Raw genomic sequence first — 22,432 nt, forward strand, 5'->3', positions numbered from 1 at the left:
CTCTATTCATAACTGCCAAAACTTGGAAGCAATCAAGAGGTCCTTCAGTAGGTGAATGGATAAACTATGTACATCCAAGAATGGAATATTATTCAGCACTAAACAGAAATAAGTTATCAAGCCATGAAAAAAACACAAAGGAACATTAAATGCACATTACTAAGTGAAAGAAGCCACTGTGAAAAGGTTATATACTGTATGATTCCAACTATATGACATTCTGGAAAAGGTAAAACCATGGAGACAGTAAAAAGATTAGTGGCTGGCAGGGGTTGAGAGGAAAGGAGGGATGAACAGGCAAAGGAAGATCTTTAAGGCAGTGAAACAATTACATACGGTACTATAATGGTGAATATGTATCATTATACATTTGTTGAAACCCATCAAGTGATCAACAGGGTTCACCAAGAGTGAACTATGTGAACTATGAACTGTGGGTGATGATGTAGATTCATATCGTAGTAAAAGTATCACTGTCATGAGAGGTTGTACATGTGTGAGGGCAGAAATGTAGGAGAACCCTCTATACTTTCCACTCAATTTTGCTATGAACCTAAAACCGCACTAAGAAAGTCTATTTTTTTTAAAAGAAGAGAAAAGCCTAGGCATCTTTTAGAAACTATATGAGTAGAGGAAAAAGAAATGCCAGGGGAGGGATTTTAAGATCCTGCAACATTAAAGAATTTTTAAAAACCATTCAAAGGATGCAAAGCTTGCCCCCACCATATCTCCTACTCCCTATCAATCCCCCCTCCTGCAAAAAAAGATCATCCAATAAAGAAACTATACTTTGTTACACTGGCAAAGGATGTTCTTACACTAAAATTTTGTGAATTTAACTTCAAACTGCCAGTCCTGTCCCAAAAAATGTAGTGACATAAGCAACCTTCATCAATACAAAAACAGAAAAACACCTACACATAAAAGAAGGAAAGAGAGAAGGGGGACAGAAGAAGAAAACTAAAATACCAGAAATCAGCCTTTCTTAACTGGGGTTCAACAAGATAATTAAGCCCTAATATCAGTAACTATCTTCTTAATTTTCCTAAGGACAGTTATATAGGTAACTATCATTCTAGTTATGTATGAGAAAAGTGAATTTATAATATACCATGCATGCCTTAACTGCTCTTACAGAATCTGATTGAAAAGAGTTACTCCAAACTGAGTTACATATGCTCAAAAAAGTTTTTGAGGGGCGCCTGGGTGGCGCAGTCGGTTAAGCATCCGACTTCAGCCAGGTCACGATCTCGCGGTCCGTGAGTTTGAGCCCCGCGTCAGGCTCTGGGCCGATGGCTCGGAGCCTGGAGCCTGTTTCCGACTCTGTGTCTCCCTCTCTCTCTGCCCCTCCCCCGTTCATGCTCTGTCTCTCTCTGTCCCAAAAATAAATAAAAAACGTTGAAAAAAAAAAAATTTAAAAAAAAAAAAGTTTTTGATGTTATTTTTTACATGTGTTAAGTCAGAAGTTCAAAACAAGAATAGAAATGCACCAAAAGCAGAAAGAAGTGAAACATGACTTAGAAAAGAAAAACAAGCCTATAACAAATAAAAGTAAATTATAATGCCACAAAGTGATAAATTCAAATGAAAAACATAGTAAGAATCATTGAAGAAAAGCAGGAAAATAACCTAAGAGAATGGAAATGAGAAAAAGAAAGAAGCAAAATGGGACAAAAATTAGTTGAAATAATGGAAGACAAAAAAAAATCCAGCTCAAGTATAACTGGAGTTTATACACACATATACACACACAAAATGAAACCAAAATAACATTTAAAACTATGATCCAAGTTTTTCAAGATAAAGTTCTAGGGTTCAGTGAGTGAAGAAGAATAGAGAGTGACAGCTAAAAGGGTTTCCTTTTGGGGTGATGCAAATGTTCTAAATTGATTGTGGTTAATGCTTGCACAACTCTGTAACTATACTAAATATCAACGAATTGTATACTTCAAATGGGTATATTGTACGATATGTGAATTATACCCCAATAAAGCCGTTTTAAAAATACTATAATTCAAGAAAACATATCAGAAATAAAAAGAAACCTAAACTGCAGGTTAAAAACGTGTCCAGGTACTACAGAAAATTGGTTCACAGCATTAAACTCTAGTGGATAGCTAAGGAAAATTATTAGATTTTAAAGAGAAAGAGAAAACTTCTCACAGTCTCTAGTCCAAAATAATTTTCATTGGGGAAAAAAAAAAAAACTTACAAGAGAGAGAGCATTAGACTAGCATCAAATGTCTTAAAAACAATGTGTCAAGCAAGGCATCAGTGGAGAAGCATTCTCAAAACACTGTAGAAAATAAAGTGTGGAGGGGCGCAGTCGGTTAAGCGGCCGACTTCGGCTCAGGTCATGATCTCACGGTCCGTGAGTTCGAGCCCCGCGTCGGGCTCTGTAATGACAGCTCAGAGCCTGGAGCCTGTTTCGGATTCTGTGTCTCCCTTTCTCTGACCCTCCCCCATTCATGCTCTGTCTCTGTCTCCAAAATAAATAAACGTTAAAAAAAAAAAAGAAAAAGAAAAAGAAAAAGAAAAGAAAGTGTGAAGCAAAGATGTTCTATCCAAAGGCAATAGAAAAGGAGTTTTAAACAGGTAAATAGGTCAGAGAATTCTGTACCCATGAGCCCTTCTTCAGAAACCAAGAGATGACTCAGAAAACTTTAGCAAAAAGATTAATGGTAGACATTTAAAACAACTAATTATGGACCTATGAATAAAACAAAGGGAGAAGGGTAGAAGAATATGCCATTCATTCTGGCAAAGTCAAAATAATACAACTTAAAAATTGGAAGAAGAGGGGCACCTGGGTGGCTCAGTCAGTTAAGCGGCTGACTTCAGCTCAGGTCATGATCTCCTGGTCTGCAGGTTCAAGCCCCGGGTGGGGCTCTGCACTGACAGCTCAGAGCCTGGCGCCTGCTTCAGATTCTGTCTCCCTCTCTCTCTGCCCCTCTCCTGTCTCTATCTCTGTCTCCATCTCTCAAAAACTAATAAACATTAAAAAAAAAAAATTGGAAGGAGAGGGGCACCTGGGTGGCTCAGTCGGTTAAGTGTCCTGACTCTTAATTTCAGCTCAGATCATGATCTCAGAGTTTGTGGAATCCAGCCTCACTGTCAGTGCAGAGCCTGTTTGGGATTCTCTCTCCCCTAATCTCTCCACCCCTCCCTGCTTTCTCTCTCTCTCTCTCTCTCTCTCTCTCTCTCTCTCTCTCTCTCTCTCAAAATAAAAACTTTTTTAAAAAAATTGAAAGGAGAAGGGATCAAAAAGAGTAAAGAACAAACTCTGTTATACAGGCAGTAGGTGGGAGTTAAAGGATTTCACTGAAGATTGATAAACTTCTTAATAAAACATTAAGTAAAAAACAAAGAATTAGAGGCCTTTAAAAAATTATAAGGGTAATTAACAGAACAATTATAGAATTATAAGGGTAATTAATAGAGCCTTCCTAATCTTAAAAAGAAGTTTCAAAAAGAAAAAACTACATCATGAAAAGAAAGTAGAAGATATGCAAAGAGACATGGATTGAAAATACACAAACACATACTATTCCCAGTACAAGACAGATCAAGAAGACAAAACAAAATTCAAAAGAATAAATGGGGAGGCCAGGGAGGCTCAGTCGGTTGAGTGTCTGACTCAGTTTTGGCCCAGGTCATGATCTCACATTTGATGGGATCAAGCCCCACATCGGGCTCCAGGCTAGTAGTGTGGGCCTACTTGGGATTCTCTCTCTCCCCATCTCTCTGCCCCTCCTCCACTATCTCTCTCTCTCAAAATAAATAAACTTTTTAAAAAAAGAGTAAGCGCAGGGGCGCCTAGGTGGCTCAGTCAGTTGAGCGTCCAACTTCAGCTCAGGTCATGATCTCACAGTTTGTGAGTTCAAGCCCCACATCAGGGTCTGTGCTGACAGCTCAGAGCCTGCAGCCTGCTTCAGATTCTGTGTCTCCCTCTCTCTCTGCTCTTCCCCCACTCATGCTCTGTCTCTCTCTCCTTCAAAAATAAGTAAACATTAAAAAAAAATTTTAATAAAAAAAAGAGTAAATGTAACCAATAAAGCAGGCAGATCTCAGAGATAGTAACTTTACACTCTTTTTTAAAATTAATTTCACCTCTTTATTTATTTTTAATGTGTTATTTATTTTTGAGAGAGAGAGAGAGAGAGAGAGAGAGAGAGACAGAGTATGAGCAGGGAAGGGGCAGAGAGAGAGGGAGACACAGAATCCGAAGCAGGCTCCAGGCTCTGAGCTGTCAGCACAGAGCCCAATGCAGGGTGTGAACTCATGAACCACAAGATAATGACCTGAGCTGAAGTCAGATGCTTAACCCACTGAGCCACCCAGGTGGCCCTAAACTTTACACTCTTAATAGAGACTAAACCTACTGTTCAAGCACACATGAAAATTTCATGAAAATTGATCACATTTAGATCACAAAGAAATAGTAACTTCCATAAAAGGAGAAAAATCAAATAATAGTCACTGATCAAAAGACAATAAAACTAAAAATGATTTCTATAAAAATAATTTAAGCATTTCCCTTCAAAACCAATGCTATAAAACTTATGAAGCTTCTGGTCTGTATGTCCTTTGAAGGTTTAGTAGAATTCCCCCCGTGAAGCCATGTTGGTCTGATGCATTTTTGTGGACTAGTTCTTTGGTAAGTTTCTCTATTCTTGTCTTCATAACTTGTTCTTAGATAAGACAACTCAACACTATAAAGAATGCAGTTTACCCTAATTTATACGTTTAACACATGCCCAACAATTACAAAAAAGGTTCTTGTGGAAACAAGCAAGTTGATACTCAAGTTCATATGAAAACAAAGTTGTTAGAATACTCAGGGAAAAAAACATGGGAAAAGAAAAGCTACAAGGGACGGGGTGGGGTGGGGTGGGGTGGGGTGGGGTGGGGTGAGGGGGAGTGGAATCAGCCCTAACAGACATTAAAATACACTACTATAAGCCATTCTAATTAAAAATAAGGAACTTCTATGGCAAAGGAATACATAATTACTTCAGTGGAGGGTCAGCAAGTTTTTTTTCTGTAAAGGGTCAAGGGTAAATATTTTAAACTTTGCAAGACTCACCGTCTCTGTCACAACTACTCAACTCTTCTGTTGTAGCATAAAAGCAGCCATATACAATATGTAAATGAGTGACTGTGGCTGTGTTCCAAAACACTGTTATTTACAAAAACAAGGCTGAGTTTGGCCAGCAGGCAATAGTGTGCCAAATCCTGGTCTAACAGAATAGAATATCCAGAAATAGACCCAAGTACATAATGGACATTTAGTATACGATAAAAGTGCCATCTCAAATCACTGGGGAACTTATTTTTTTATTCTTTATTTATTCTGTACAGACATTTGGAACAAAGCCTGGACCCACCAACAGGCTTTACAGACAAGTTTCGTTAAACATTACATATTGCCTGTAATTTAGTCCCACAGATTAAACCACACATATTTTAAACATAAATAACCTCATTATATGCGCTGCTAAAGATAGCATGTTACGTATTACCAATCACTGGGGAAATGTTAAACCCCAATGATAAAGGGTTTTTTTGTTTTTTGGGGTTTTTTTGGCATTTCTGAGAGTTATTGAGAAATAATTAACAAACATCAATTTTAAGTTTAAGGCATACAGCAAGATGGTTTGATTTACATATATTGTAAAATGATTACCACAACAACTAACATCCATATATTTACAGTAAAAAGAAAAAATAGAAGAATACAGGGGTAATTTTTTTTTCCTTGTGATGAGAACTCTTAAAATTTACTCTCTTAACAATATTCCTATATATTGTACAGCAGCGTTCACTATGGTTATCATGTTGCACATTACATCCCTACTGATGTTGGTTGGTACCTTTTGACCACCTTCCTCCAATTCTCCCACCACCCATATCCCGCCTTGGTAACCACAAGTCTGATCTCTTTCTCTGTTGAGTTTGGAGGCTTCTGTTTGTTTGCTTTTTAAGATTCTCATAGAAGGGAAATAATACAGTATTTATCTTTGTCTGACTTGAGGTCTATTCAAGGTATGTCACAAATGGTAGGGTTTCCTCATTTTTTATAACTAATATTCCATTGAATATATATAACACAATTTCTTTATGCATTCATCCATGAATGAACAATTAGGTCGGTTCCATGTCTTGGCTACTGTAAATAATGCTACTATGAACACGCGAGTGCAGATAATCTTTTCGAGTTTGTGTTTTCCAAACCTTATATTCCCAGATCTTTTTAACAAGAAGTGTTGGGATAACTTGTTAACCATTTGGAAAAAGATAAAATTAGATCCATACTTAACAAATCATACAAATCTTTGAATAGATTCCAAATAGATCAGAAATTTAAACTTAAAGAGTGAGACCCTAAGTACTGGAAAAGACATTTGTGACTTTCTTTAAAATCTGGGTGCAGGGTAAGGTTATTTAATTAGCTAGGAGTCAAAATCCAAATGCAATGAAAGAAAAAATAGGAAAATCTCACCAATAAAAATTTTTAACTTTTGCATAGCAGTTTTTTTTCTTCTTTCTTTTCTTTTCTTTTCTTTTCCTTTCTTTCTTCCTTCCTTCCTTCCTTCCTTCCTTCCTTCCTTCCTTCCTTCCTTCCTCTTCTTCTTCTTCTTTCTTTCTTTCTTTCTTTCTTTCTTTCTTTCTTTCTTTCTTTCTTTCTTTCTTTCTTTCAGTTTATTTATTTGGGGATGGGACAGAGAGAGAGGGAAAGAGAATCCCAAGCAGGCTCCTCAATGTCAGAGCAGAGCCCGACATGGGGCTCAAGCTCACCAATGGTGAGATCATGACCTGAGCCAAAATCAAGAGTCAGATGCTTAACAAACTGAGCCACTCAGGTGCCCCCTGCATAGCAATATTTTTTTAAAACACTATAAAATCAACAAGAAAATGAAAATACTGGGAAAAAAATATTTGCACATATGTCACAAATGAAAGGACTTACATGCCTAAAAATTTCTTTGGGACTGAGGGATAAAAAGTTACCAAACTCCTAATAGGAAATGGGGATAAGACACGAGCACTTTTTGAAAGATACAAAAATGACCCTTAAAAAAAAAAGATGTTCAGACTTGCTCATAATTATAAGAGATGCAAATCAAAGTTACACATTGCTCACCTAACACTGGCAAATATTTAGAAGTATGACCACACATTCTGTCAGTGAAACAGTAAGGAAAGAGGCACTCTCCTATGTCTGGTGGGAAAGCAAATGTGTACAACCCTTGGGAGAATTTGCCAATATTTAACAAAATTACACCTATGGTTTACATTTTGTTTCAGCAATCCCACTTTTAAGAATTTTCCCTGAAGATACACTGTAATTAAATAACGTTATGAAAATAAGACAAGGTTATTCATTGGAGCATTGTTTATAGTTTGAAAAAAAACTGGAAACAACCTACATGCTCATATATAAGGTACTGGCTGAATAAACTATGGCACATCAACACAAAGGGAATATTATGCAACCTTTAGCAAGAATAAAGAAGGCCTGAACAGATCAAAAAGAGTAACTTTCAAGATATATTTTTGAGTGAAAAAAGCAAAGTGAAAAAAGGTATCTATGTACCACCTTTTGTGGAAGAAATAAGCAGAAATAATAAACGTATGTGTACCTGTTCATTAGTGTGCTAAGAAACCAGAAGAATAAGAATAAACCAGAAGAAACCAATGAAATTGGTTACCCAGTGGAAACAATGGAAAAATGAGAACAGGACAAAAACGATGACTATACCTTCTTGTGTTGTTTTGATTCTTAGAACTAGGTAAGTTAAATGCTTTATATACTCAAATAAAAATGCAATCATCAAGGACTGGGAGAGATGGAGTATCAGCAGAAAGAAATAAAACTAAAAATATCTCAAATGAATAATATAATCACACTTAATGGTAGGGGGAAAACTATATCAAGTGACTCTTGAACTCAGTAGTTAAGACTGACTATACAGCCACAAGCAAAAGACTTATTTTTTAATTACAAAGAAATATTCAGAATTGATGAGTACATTTATTTTCAGTGATGTAAGTGAGCAATCCTAAAATGACTTAATATACATTCTAGAATTGAATAAATATATTGTGGAAGACAGAAGCCAAGTTTCTCACCGTCAGAGAAGGGAGTTATAAAAACAAAAAGCATGACCTTACAAAAGGCTAGAATGAAATTATGAGATTAGACTAGATTTGGAGATATTGTGAACTCATGGATTTAATACACAGAAAAGGAGGGAATTTTTTTTTTTTTTTTACATTGAAAGACAAAATTATACGTGTGTTACCTAACATGATTGGCCGAAAAGGCCTAGAAGCAATGACTAGAAGCAATCCCAGTAGCACTAAACACACCTACCACCAAGATTTAACTGCCATTCTTTTTTTTTTTAATTTTTTTTTTCAACATTTATTTATTTGTGGGACAGAGAGAGACAGAGCATGAACGGGGGAGGGACAGAGAGAGAGGGAGACACAGAATCGGAAACAGGCTCCAGGCTCTGAGTCATCAGCCCAGAGCCTGACGCGGGGCTCGAACTCACGGACCGTGAGATCGTGACCTGGCTGAAGTCGGACGCTTAACCGACTGCGCCACCCAGGCGCCCCTTTAACTGCCATTCTTCACTAAAAGTCACCAACACTCCTTGGAGAATTGACTCAACCCAGCGCTGAGTATGGGAAAATATAAAATGAGCCTGGAACATTTTTGTTGCAGCAGAAAGTAAGAAGTGTTTAAAGAATTATGAGGACGGATCAAAAGGATACAGGAGGCAAGGTGAAAGGGCATCCATCCACTAGCCAAACTTCGAACACTGACCATCAAAATAAATACCTTCTTGTGTTTATACCAACATTATAACTACTGAATAAATAGGAACCACAAATCTATACTAATACAGTAAATGAATAAACTGACATTCTAATGAAAAGAGGATATTTATACAGTTTAAAAATACCTCTCCACAAAATATTTAATTACAAAGGGAAAAAGGATAACTTTACAGCGAAGAAAGTTGCTAGACACTACCTTACTTGGGTAATCAAGGTGATCACCATTAGTAGTGAGGCAAACCAAAATCCTACACCACCTGATAATCAGATGCAGTGAGAAGAACACAGCACCACTTTTGTGTTATTCCTTTCAAAGATATGTAACCTAAATCTATTCATAAGGAAACAGACAAACCCAAATTGACAGACCTACTACAAAATAAATTATCTGTAATCCTCAAAAGTGTCAAGGTCAAGAAAAGTCCAGCAAAGACTGAGAAACTGTTCAAAATTGAAAGAAATTAAGTATGACAACTTCACGTCATTCTGAACTGGATATCTGTGCTATAAAATTTAAAAAAAAAAAAACAAAAAAAGTTACTGAACCTTTGATGAAACTTAGAGACTGAAGACTCAATGGCAGTCGTGTATCAAGGTTGTTTTACTAATTTGATTCTCATATTAAAATTATGTAGGACCACCTCCTTTGTAAGAAATATACACAAACATTAGAGCATGACAAAACACTCATTCAGCTTTACTTTCAAATAGTTTGGAAAACAAAAAGTTCTTTGCATTGTACTTACAATTAAGCTTGAGACTGTCTCAAAATAAATAAAACGCAATCTTTCAACAGTTGGTTTGCATTAATTAGTAACACTTCAAATTGTCAGATCATATCCATAGGAAAAAAATGTGCTGAAATCTTTTGTGCTCTTTTTCACCACTACTGCCAAATGATCTTAGTAAACATCTCAAACTAGTACTGAGGACACTATAGGTTCAGGTCTTCCCCAAGCCATTCACTACTAAATCAGCAATGAGGGGTTCATCCATCTATCCCTTCCCTGTGAACTCTACCAGATCCCCTGGGGCAATGTTTCCTTTGGCAAAATCTTTTTCTTTGAAATTAATTAGGTAATAGTGTCTTCTGCTACCAGTACTGTAATCCTTAATTTTTCATTTCCTGTTGTCTTAAAGGTGGATGATTTAACATTTGCCTTTTACTCCAAATTAAACAACTAGGAAGCATCCTATAAGAAGAGATCTTACAAGGACTCCAGTAACTGATTCCTAGTTTTCTAAAGGAGGACAGGGTAGAAAGAACCTTCCTTCTATTAGGGTAAGGAGTATTTTTGTGCAATCTATCTACAAAAATTGGTAGTTGGTTCTTTGTATTACCATGCCATGGCGTGGTATCTGATGCATGGCACATAGTAGGTAGTCAGTAAATATGGACAGGATTTACGAATGATTCTAAGATTTCTTAAGTATTTTCTGAATAACCTCATTCTAACCGAATGATCTCAATTTTGAACTCCATCATAGCACTCAGGCAATTCAGTAATTGGAAGGAACAGGCTGGTACAGTTGCTATGTGTCTGAAAATGTCTCTGGAGTTCTTTTCCTTGGCCAAGCATATCCAGTAGTATTATATCTTCTTTTAGTAGGCCATGCCTTAGCTGACTCAGCATATACTCAAATTGCTCAGAGAGGAGAGGTGCCATTTGCAAGGAGGCTTGTGAATTTAGAGTATACTACTGAACAGGCTTGTTAAACTTTTTCGAAATAAAAATGTTTAATCCTAGTCTGGGTACAGCAAGATACAAATTCTTTGGAAAACAATTTAACAAAACATACCTAGTATATCTCCTGAAAATATATCCTAAGGATTTCAAAATGAAAGCAAAGATTTATGTACAAAGATGGTGCTTAGGTTTTTTATAGTTAAAAATGAAGATTCTAAGCACCCAGAAAAATTACAAATCGTGGGATGTTCATGAAATACATTTACATGGAAATTTCAAAGTATGCCATGAGAAATTTTTAATAGGAAAACATTTACACAATCATCCTGAATAAATGTACAAGGCATATAAAGTAAAATAAGCATATGAAATTATATACACATATAAAAATTCTCAACTACATAAAACACACCCGTAGATTAAATACTAAGAAAAAATATGCCAAAATAGTAAAAATTATACCCCCTAAATTGAGGATTATTTCTCAATTTCCTTTCCATTCTTATCCCAACGTTCTACAATATGCATGCATTACTTTTATAATCAGGAAAGAGTATTTTTAAAGCAAAGCAAAAATACAAGCTAGTCTTCAAAGCAAAATCAATTTTTACTCAAGATACTCTTTCAACTCACATGAACACTTGGATTCAAAGAATTCAGAGAACAAAGTTCAAAGCAGTTCTAGCTAGGACAGCAAATACCACTATACCATATAATCCGAACAAAACTTAAAGACAGCCATTCCTTCACATTCCAGTTTATTATGCCTATTTGGGAACTATTCTAGAAACGGGCATATTTACCATGCAATGAACAAGACACAACTCTTTTTCTTGTGGAACTTACATGCTGGTGGGGGAGAAAGACAACAGATATGAGGAAAAAAACAAACATGGAATATAATTTCAGGCAGTGCTAAGTGCTATGAATTAAAAATAAAGCAGAGTAAAGGAACAGAGTGAAAAGGGGAAGTTATTTTAGATTGGATGGTCAGAGAAGGCCTCTAAAGAAGAGATATTTGATCACGTAAGCTACTCGCTTAATAACATAAATAGCATTCCTATTGCGTAATTGTTCCAAGATTTAGAAAACTCTATTTACAATATAAAAAACCAAATAATCATCCCTATGAAAATAGCTTCTATTTTTAAGAGGCAGTAAGGTATACTGAACTAGACAGACTAGGTTTAAACCCTTCACTTTGCCACGTAGCACGTGTGTGCCCTTAAGCGAGCCGTAAGCTCCATGTCTGTCTGTCTGTCTCCCTCTCTGAATCTCAATTTCCCCATGTATAAAAGAGACATACTAGTACCTGGTTTATAAAGTTGTTCAGGGGATTAAGAAAAATAATGTATGGGAAAGAGTCTAGTAATGTAACAGGTATAAGTATTCATTCACTGTGAGTTCCCTACACATTATGGTTCTTCCACCACATGAATGCTATATATATATTCATTCAGGATATATATATACTGAATGATTTTTCCTGAAGACTCGTTATTGCAAGCATACCATTACTACAAACAGACACATATGTTTTTATCTTCCAATCATATCAGGGACTCCAAAGCCCAAATCACCTCTGACTAAATGCTTGTTAGACATTGGTGATATAAACGACACTGGCTTGACAAGGTTGTTATCATTTTTACAATGTCACACTCACCTTTTCTTTCTTCACTCGTCATGAACTGCCTGTTTCCATTCTGTGTCCCTAACTCCCAAAGTTTAGGCTCTTCTCAGTCACCAGTTGTAATGATTGATTTTATTTGTCAAAATGGCCATGCTATGGTAGCCAGTTGTTTGCTCAAGCACTAATCTAGATGATGCTGTGAAGGTATTTTGTGAATGTGACTTACATTTATAATTGAGATAATTTGAGCAACGCATATTACCTTCTATAATGAGATGGGCTTCATCCAATAAGTTGAAGGCCTTAACGCAAAGATTCTGTCTCAAGACTGCAACAGAGAAATCTTGCCTGGGTTTCCAGCCTGCTGGGCCTGCCCCACAAATGTCACAGTTGCCAGTCCCCACAATCACATGAGCCAAAGGTCTAAAATATCTATTTACCCACCTACGTACCTATCTACCTACTTATCCATCTATCTACTATTGGTTCTGCTTCTCTGAAGAAGCCTAATACACTAGCCAAAGTCAGAATTGGTCTCCCTGCTTCCTCTTTTCATTCTATCATCTACACAGCAGCCAAAGATCCTGTTAACATGTTAGTGAGATAAATTACTCCTCTGGTCAAAATTCTCTAATGGCTTCCCATCTCATACAGAATAAAAGCCCCAAATCCTGAAGTGCCCAATCTCCCCTCTTCTCCATAGCACTTATTACTATCTAACATATTATGTGCTTTACTCATTTTCTTGCTTTCCCCACTAAAATTTAGGTTCCAAGACAAAGTGGCTTTTTGTCTATTTGATGCACTCCTGTATACCCATCCCCTACATGAATTCCTGGCACACAACAGGAACATCATAAATATTTGTTGCTTGAAGAAAATCAAGTGAGTGATTTTTAAAACAAACAAAAAAACAAAGAGTGAGTTTTAATTTGGTCTTTGTGCTTTCCAGTTTTCTACACTGGGCATGTTATTTCTGTTATATTCCAACACTGCTGAGAAGACAACAGTGCCCCCTTATCCACAGTTTTGCTTTCTGTGGTTTGAGTCACCCGCAGTCAACTGCAGTGTGAAGGCAGATGATCCTCCTCTGACATACTATCAGAAGGTCAATGGTAGCCTAGCACTACGTCACAATGCTTACATCATTCACCTCACTTCATCTCATCAGGTAGGCATTCTACCATCTGATATCATCATAAGAAGGGTAAGTACAGTACAATAAGATATTCTGAGAGACCACATCCACATAACTTTTATTATAGTATATTGTTATAATTGTTCTATTTTATTATGAGTTTTTGTCACTAATCTCTTATTGTGCCTAATTTATAAATTAAACTTTATCATAGGTATATATGTATAGGAAAAAACCTAGCATACATACACAGGATTTGATACTATCTGCAGTTTCACACATCCACTTGGGAGTCTTAGAAAGTATCCCCCAAAGATAATGGGGGAGGCTACTGTAATGTAAATTAGAATAATCTTTTTTGTGGAAGTTTGGTCGAAAGTTTAAAACCCTAAGAAAGGTCATATCCTTTGACTCAGAATTTTTCCAATGAATAATGTAACTTAAGAATTAATCACAAATAGACACTAAAATTTAGTGACGTTAATGCCCGTCAACAAGAGACTGATTAAATTACTGTATGCCCACTGAATGAAACTCGGTTATTAAAAATAGAGACGTAAGGGGTGCCTGGGTGGCTCAGTCGGTTAAGTGTCAGACTTTGGCTCAGGTGGTGATCTCACGATTCATGAGTTTGAGCCCCATATCGGGCTCTCTGCTGTCAATGCAGAGCCAGCTTCAGATCCTCTGTCCCCCTCTCTCTCTCTCTGCCCCTCCCCCACTTGCATTTGTTCTCTCTCTCAAAAATAAACATTTAAAAAAATTTTTTAAATAGAGACCTAAATATACTAATATGAGCCATACTGATAAAAATCAGGTTATAATTCAGTATATAAAGTATGGGCCTATACATAAACAAAGAAACAATAAGTACGTGTGTGTGTGTGTGTGTGTGTGTGTGTGTGTGTATAAAATTCCAGAAAGAAAGAGAGAGCCAAGAAGAAAAAACAAAGGTTGGACACAAAAATGAAGTGGGATTATGGTAAATGGTTTATTTGTTTTCTCTTCTCTACAATTTTTGCAAAAGTTGAATATAAATCAATAGAAATACATAAAAACAGCATTTTTACAAGCAACGTAACAAATGTCTGTTGCATGAGGCTTTAAGATATCATTTTTATTGAAACAAGTAAAAAGACATTTTCTAATGTGGTCTGAGTCTCATCTGCTCACTTCCCTATCCTCAAAACTATACTGTTAAGCCTTATCATCATGCACTCTGTTTTAGAAACCACAAATTAAATTATTAGACGTAGCTTTAATTTTCCCATAGCAGAGGCTCTCCTCCACAGGAAATGTGATTTCTTTAGTGCTAGTACTACATGTGAGGCATTGTGATGTGACAACTTTCTCCCAAATACGAATTTACTCGCTGCTCTTCTGATGCTTCCAAGTCTTAGATCATCAAGTCACCCTCACTGTTTTCCGAAAATATGACATGGAAATGATGAGAAACAACCAACCAAAAATTTCAATTCATAGTAAGAATAGAGAAAAATCACTCTTCTAGAAAAATGTTAGAATGAAATCTTTCTGTTTGGCATTGGACTTTCAAAGCCTATCATCATTAACAAAATACTGAAACTAGCATTAATATGTAAAGGATGGCATGATATAGCACAAGGACCACAGAGATTGATAACCGATGATGATACTTAGGGAAGGAAAAAACAACAAAAGCTTGAAAGAGACTTCTGTGAGTGAGCATCATGGGATACAAGGAAGTGAAACATGAGCATATGATTTCAAATCAATGGGAAAAAGCGAGATCAGTAAACTGCATATGGAAAACAGACTGGCCATTTAGAAAGAATGTGGATCCCTAATTTACAGCATACACCAAAATAAATTACACAGCAACTCAAAGATTTAAATGTAGAACAGAAAGCCATAAATCACTGGAGGAACAGTAACGGACAGGAATAAGTATGACTACATAAAAAGGAAAACTTCCTTTCGAAATTTTCTTCAAAGTAAAAAGCATTATGAACAAAACTGACAGGCAAATGTCAAACTAGGGGAAATATGCAATAAATGAGTTACTCTAACACATAAAAAGAATTCCTACAAATCAGATTTTTAAAAAATAAAACCATCAATAGAAAAAATGGAGGAAAGGTATGAAGAGACAACTCACAAAACAAGAAACAGAGATGTCCAATAAATAAATATGCATTTACATATATTCCATCTCACTAACAAGCAAATAAATGTACATTACTACAACATATTAACATATTAATCCATCAAAATAGCGAAGAAATACAAAATTAAAATATCCAATGTCATCTAGGGCATCTGAAAAGGGAATCTCTCTTCTCATCCACTCCTTTTAGGAGTATAATTTGACCCAGCCTCTCAAAAGTACAATTTAGCCACCTAAAGTATTTTCAAGTATACACTCTTACCTAGGAGATTATTACAAAAATATACAAAAAGTTAGCTACAATGAGGTTCTATTCAACATTACTTCAAATGTCTTAAAAACTAGAGGCAGTCTTGATGCAGATAGGACAGACTTTTCAAACCAATAATATTAAATGGAATATTATGCAGGGATTTAATTTTTTAACTTTTTTTAAGTTTATTTTGAGAGAGAGCAGGGGAGGGGCAGAGAAAGGGAGGGAGGGAGGGAGGGAGGGAGGGAGGGGGGGGGAAAGGGAGGGAGGGAGGGAGGGAGGGAGAGAGAGAGAGAGAGAGAGAGAGAGAGAGACTGACTGACTGACTCCCAAGCAGGCTCCACACTGTCAGCACAGAGCCTGACATGGCGCTTGAATCCATGAACCGTGAGATGATGACCTGAGCAAAAGTGAAGAGTCAAGACACTTAACCGGGTGAGCCACCCAGGAGCCCTTTATGCAGTGATTTTAAATGACAGCAGAAAGTTCATGTTACTATTTGCCACTTTCTATTACTGGTTTAATTTTAAACAATAATAAGTTACTTTAAATAAAAATTTAAAAGTAAAGCTTAAACATTTTTGTGATGATATCCATAGTTTATGGCAATGACTGGACTATAAAATGGTCCAACCTTCATTAAAACAATTTAGCCATATGGGGCACCTGGATGGTTCAGTCGGTTAAGCGTCTGACTTTGGCTCAGGACATGATCTCACAGTTCGTGGGTTTGAGCCCCACGTCGGGTTCTGTGCTGACAGCTCAGAGTCTGGAGCCTGCTTCAGATTCTGTGCATCCCTCTCTCTCTCTGCCCCTCCCCTGCTTGTTTTCTTTCTCTCTTTCTCTCTGCCTCTCTCTCTCTCTCTCTCTCAAAAATGAATAAACATTAAAAAAAATTTTTTTAATTAAAAAAAAAGTTTAGCCATACCTTTCAAAATAAAGCACTGCCTACTTTGTGATAAACCACTTAAGTTTTCTGCACTTTGCTATACATGTGTTCTAACTCAAAAAAGAATAAAAAAACTATACTCTCCTTTCTCCCCAACCCTACCAAATCTGTGAATGATAAAAGTACCACTGGTGAAAAAGTTATTTAGACTTTATAAATCTGGGGACATGTCTGTAATACAATGTTAAGTAAATAAAGGAAGTTAACGAAGGTGCAGTGTGAGCCCACTTTCCTTAAACCCCTTAATTATAGTGCTACATATCCTCAGATGAATGACAACAACAACAACAACAAAACAAAACAAATACACAGCGGCAGACAACAAACTGTAAACATCTAGGTGTGGCATTTGGGGGATATTGGAAGGGAGATATTATTAAACTTTTCTATATACAGATAATTGAATTAACAATAAAACACTGATATTCTTTGATCAAGCAATTGTACTTCTAGGAGTTCCTTCTATAGACATAATCACTTAAGTCTAAGATATATGTTCAATAAAATTAGTAAAGTGCTATGATACAAAAAAACTGAAGTCTAAAGTTCCTTCAGTAGGGAATTGGCCAAATTTTGTTTTCAATGATAAATGATATGATGGAACATTATTGCAGCTATAAAAAAGATGTTATATGGTTTTATATACTGATAGGGAAGAATGCTCAACATATATTATTAATTGAAAAAGTTACTAATTGGGGCCCCTGGGTAGTTCAGTCAGTTCAGGGACTGACTCTTGGTTTCGTCCCAGGTCATGATCTCATGGTTCATGGAATTGAGCCCCACATCAGACTCCACACTGACGGTGCAAAGCCTACTTGGGATTGTCTCTCTCCTCTCTCTCTGTTCCTCTCTCTCTCTCTCTCTCTCTCTCTCAAAATACATAAACATTTTAACAAGTTCTTAATTGAAAAACAGTACATATAGTATGGTTCCATTTGTATTTTTTTTAAGCTTTTGTCTAAAAGGATACTGGGAAACAGATAAGTGATCCTTTGGGAAGTGAGATCTGGGGTCAAAGGAAATTTTATACACCTTTTATAACTTTCAGTATCAATCCTATTATTTTCAAGTCTATGAACCATTTTTCTAATTTTTTAAATGCTGATATGAAACAGTGATTTGTCAAACTTTTTTATCTCTTAGACCATCTTAGATTTGCTTTAAAATGCCCCAGAAAAAGACAAAGTTGAAGAAGAAGAAAGTTGAACCAAGAATAGCATGATTTTGAAAATTGTTCAAGGGTTGAATTGAATAGTTCTCTTTATTGTTCTGTATGTTTGGGAATTCCTACAGCAAAATCTTCACATAAAATCTTACTAAGAGCCCTGCTATATAATACAGATAAATCCAGAGCTATTCTGGGTGAGGCACAAGTAGGAGGAAGCACTGTGCTAGGCCCTCCTTTATCCCTCTAGTGACTCCAAAGTCAAACTCTGGGCTACCATGGGACATTTAAAACACCACTCTTATAATCATTATCATCACCATAATAACAGCCTGCACAGCTTGATGGTTCCTCCTTGCCTAACAGGCAGAAGGAAGACCCTAAAACAGCAACAAATGTTCTCTCTGGGTGGTGAGTTTACCAATGGATTTTTTTTTTTTTAATAAGAGTATTTTGTAAATTTTCTTATAAAGAGAAATAAGGTGTTTTTTTTAACGTTCATAAAATATAAAAGACTCTTCCATTAAATAATCCAAAAGGTTACTCAAAGCCTTCACAGTGGCCTCAGAGTGCAACAAGATAATCAACAAGAAATGATAAAATCCCAATGCTCATTAGAAACGAGACAAAGACAGTGAGTTGGAACAGCCATGTCTGACAAACAGTCCTGAACAAAAGAACACCTGACAGAAGGGGCCATATCATGTGCCTTTATCTTATTCTTACTTGCCCCGGAATGGAATCTAAGACTTATAAGACTGGAATTCGCTCTTCTTGAATAGGGAACCAGGAAGAAGCAATGAAAGATAGGGATTTTCATCCCCTCAACAACAAGCAATTACTAAGAGGTAGCTTCCTCTACTTCACAAAATCCTGTACGTAGATACATCTCCACTTTTAAGGATGAGGAAACTGAGATTCAGCTAATTTAAGTCACTTGCCTAGTGTCACAGAGCTACTGAGTAGCAGGCAGAAGACTAGAACTGAGGTTTGTCTGCACCAGAGCCAGGATTCTTTCTACCAAGCTACAGCTCATATCTAAAAAATATCCTCTTTTGCTGGCAGCTGTAAGTTCCACCTGTAGTGTTCTTAACCCACTGTGGCTCACTATCCATACTTAAAGAAAAGAAACAAGAAAGGTAGCTGTCAAGAGGTTGTACTGATTGTCCAGCACTACCCACACTAGAGCTTGGAAGGAGGCACTACAACTTGATTCACATGATCCCTGCTGTCGATCCAAATCATCAGTCCTACCCTTGAGGAAGGCTTAGCACTAACACTCTCCCCAGCTGACAGCTCACAAATGGCATTCCCAAGAAAATCTGCCCGTCCACTACATGGAACCACTACATTCTAGGTGCGTTAACTTTCAACTTTTGATACTGGAAATAAAGAATTTGTTCTTAAACAAATGGCAGTTGCCAAGTTAATATCACTACAGAATGGTGACTAGAGCACTGGCCTTGCAGCTATCCAGACCTACATTCATAGCCCAGTTCTGTCACTTAAATAAATGTGCAACCTTAAGCAAGTCAGTTCAGTTCAATAACTGCATATACCAAAAAGCCACCACAGAGAACTTGTGCATAAGGATTACATGAAACAACCTAGTGCCTAGAGCCTGACACATAAAAAGGAGGTGGAAAATAAATGATACACACTGTTATTAACACTAATATTATTACTCCTGTGCCCCATTAGTCTTGGGATCTTAGCAAATACTCTACACGGTCTGAACGCTTGATTATCTGATGTAACGATCAACTGGTTCAATCTGGATACCTGAACCAACTGAGATATTGATTCAGTTCAGCTTGTTCACAGACATCCAGATATTCCAGTCCAACTGTTCTTTAAAAAAATGCTGAGAGTTAGTCCTAGTTTAAACTGGTTCACTTTTTTTTTTTTTTTTTTTTTTGGCTGACTTCATAGTTTTATTAGACACACACTTTCTCCCTCTCTCTCTCTCGGACTTTATTTGTAGTTCAGTCTGGATTTTCATTCATGGGTCTGCTTACTACAGGGCACCCCATGAGAATAGGGAACAAGTCTGTATTCATCTTTATGTATCCAGCAGCAGTATAGGCCAAGGCACATAGCAAATGCTCAGTAAATATTCTCACAGAAAAGCCATTCAGGAACCTCACTAGCTTTAAGATTCAGGAGGGCTTATTCTGGCAATAGAAATGCAATTTTTTTCACCTACAGATATCTGGCAGGTTTTCCCTTTCTGATTTTCAAATAAATAATGACGAAACAAGCCACACAAGATAGCTCACTAGTAAAGTTTTCACAAACAAAACTAAGATGGGAAACTCTAGAAATAGTAGCATTCAAGCACCGAGGAAAGAAAAACAACTTTGGAATCAGGCAAATCTGGGGTTCAAATGCCAACTCCACCATTTCACAGCTATGTAGTATTAACTTAGGTCCAGTCACCCATAACACCTCTGAAACTCAGTTTTCCACATCTGAAAAATGGGGATAATTACACCTACCTCACCAGGTTATCACGAAGTTAATATATGTGAAGCACCAAGTACAGTTGATGGAAAATGATCTTTATTTTTTAAACAGCTTATTGAGGTAAATGAGTGATTTTCACTTTTTCAGTCTTTGCTATCCCTTTTCTCACAAATGGCAGAAACCAGAGGGACTGTATAATGCCAAAGATAACTACTATCTTTATTTCTGCTTTTCAAAAGGTATGCTAATTCAGCCACACAGTCTAATTGGCTAAAGCTCCATCTGGCAATGGGTCTGGTGTGGTAATTTTGAGGGGGACCCTGTCATGCAACTCCAGAGCCTAGTCAACTAGGCTCTTCAGATAACCTGTTTCTTCCCTTCTGAGGCCTTCTTAAAATGGGTGAGCTGAGGGGCGCCTGGGTGGCGCAGTCGGTTAAGCGTCCGACTTCAGCCAGGTCACGATCTCACGATCCGTGAGTTCGAGCCCCGCGTCAGGCTCTGGGCTGATGGCTCGGAGCCTGGAGCCTGCTTCCGGTTCTGTGTCTCCCTCTCTCTCTGCCCCTCCCCCGTTCATGCTCTGTCTCTCTCTGTCCCAAAAATAAATAAAAAACGTTGAAAAAAAAAATTTTAAAATGGGTGAGCTGAGAGATGTGCCAAGTCAAGCAAGAGTCATCTTTGTGATAAACCAAAGATGTAGCATATAAGCCAAAAGGCATTCTTTGAAAACCCAAACCCAAATTAAGTCAACTAAATTGTAGCACTGCTGGAGATTGTAGGTAGAGAGCAGGAACACAGGTGTTAAATAGTAATAGGTAAAACCAGTGACTAGACAGGAAAGAAATCTTCCATGTTCATGGATACATGCTTACTTTCCATTCACAAATGGAAGAGAGTAATTATTTGCAAATTCCAATCAGCGGAGTATGTATTTCACTTTACTGTGCTGCAGATTCTCAATTATATACTTAAGAAAATAAAAACCTAAATAAACAAAATTCCCTATATATCTCTAAAGACAATATTTGCTCCATTCACATTTCAGTGAATATCATTCAATACTTCCCCTTATTTCAAGATCCAGTCAAGGCAAGTTTACATTTTTTTCTCTTAAATAATTTTCACTGGGAGAGATAAGTCAAAGAACTTTGAACACATTAGTGTTTCCATTTTCAACAAGGTAAGAACCAGTATTTCCTCCTACTCGCCCCACCTCCAGAGATCTCAAAATAATGTTACTAAAATATACTGAATAATGCTTCCCATTGGTCAATTACTTTTAACCGAATTCAATAAAAAGAATTTGCGCTTCAATCTGCACAACAATTCTTCCCCTACTTATATTTCTGGAAAACAACTCAATCACTCCACCAAAAATTAACTTTAACATTCAAGTAAGCATTTTCAGAAAAACAGAGACACTGTTACTACAAGGCAAATATCCATTATTTAGCACCAAGGAGAGTACATGCGACAATGTCTGCTATTTCAAGAACATTTTTGTTAAAGCTACATTGCATGCAGGGAAGCTGCTTTTCCAAAGGTAAATACACACCACGCTGGAGCCTCACTGAAACATCCGATCCCTGGACCCTGAAGAGTTGTATTGCCTTTTTATGCACACTCCTATAACAACTGGATCTTACACTGAACTTACTCTCTAGTTAATTGTGTTAATGAGATTCCAGTAGAGTTTTCTAAAGAAAGCAATCTGAATCAATAACCACACTAATGCTACTCAGAATGTTTGCTAGTAAGTAAATAAAATACACAATCCCAATGTGAAAGAAGTTCTCCTCCCTCCTTGCTTCCCCGCTCCATTTAGAGACTGTAAACATGAATAGAAAGATAACCTTGAGAACACTAAAGTCATCCATGCCATCGATAATATCCCTCTAACTCATTTCCTGATTTTACAGTGTTTTCCTAAAACAGGGCAGTCTCCACAGGATACCAGGAATTTCATAATGCTTTTTAAAGATATAATAAACTGTGTGGAATATGCAGTGATGAAAACTAAATATTGCTACTGAAACCATACTTAATTAAATACACGTTTCCTCTAAACAGAGTTTCCCCAATAAAGCCACAACGTTTTCTGCCTTGGCTCCCTAAGATTCCATCCCAACGAGTGCAAGAGTGCAATC

General features: G+C 36.8%; 1 protein-coding gene across 8 annotated transcripts in view; it reads right to left on the minus strand.

The window, feature by feature from the left end:
• Positions 1 to 22,432, minus strand: part of FBXW11 (F-box and WD repeat domain containing 11) — a 122,599-nt gene that overhangs the window by 61,297 nt on the left and 38,870 nt on the right. The window lies entirely within an intron of this gene.

The sequence above is a fragment of the Neofelis nebulosa genome, chromosome 1 (assembly GCF_028018385.1).
Source record: "Neofelis nebulosa isolate mNeoNeb1 chromosome 1, mNeoNeb1.pri, whole genome shotgun sequence".
Lineage (NCBI taxonomy): Eukaryota > Metazoa > Chordata > Mammalia > Carnivora > Felidae > Neofelis > Neofelis nebulosa.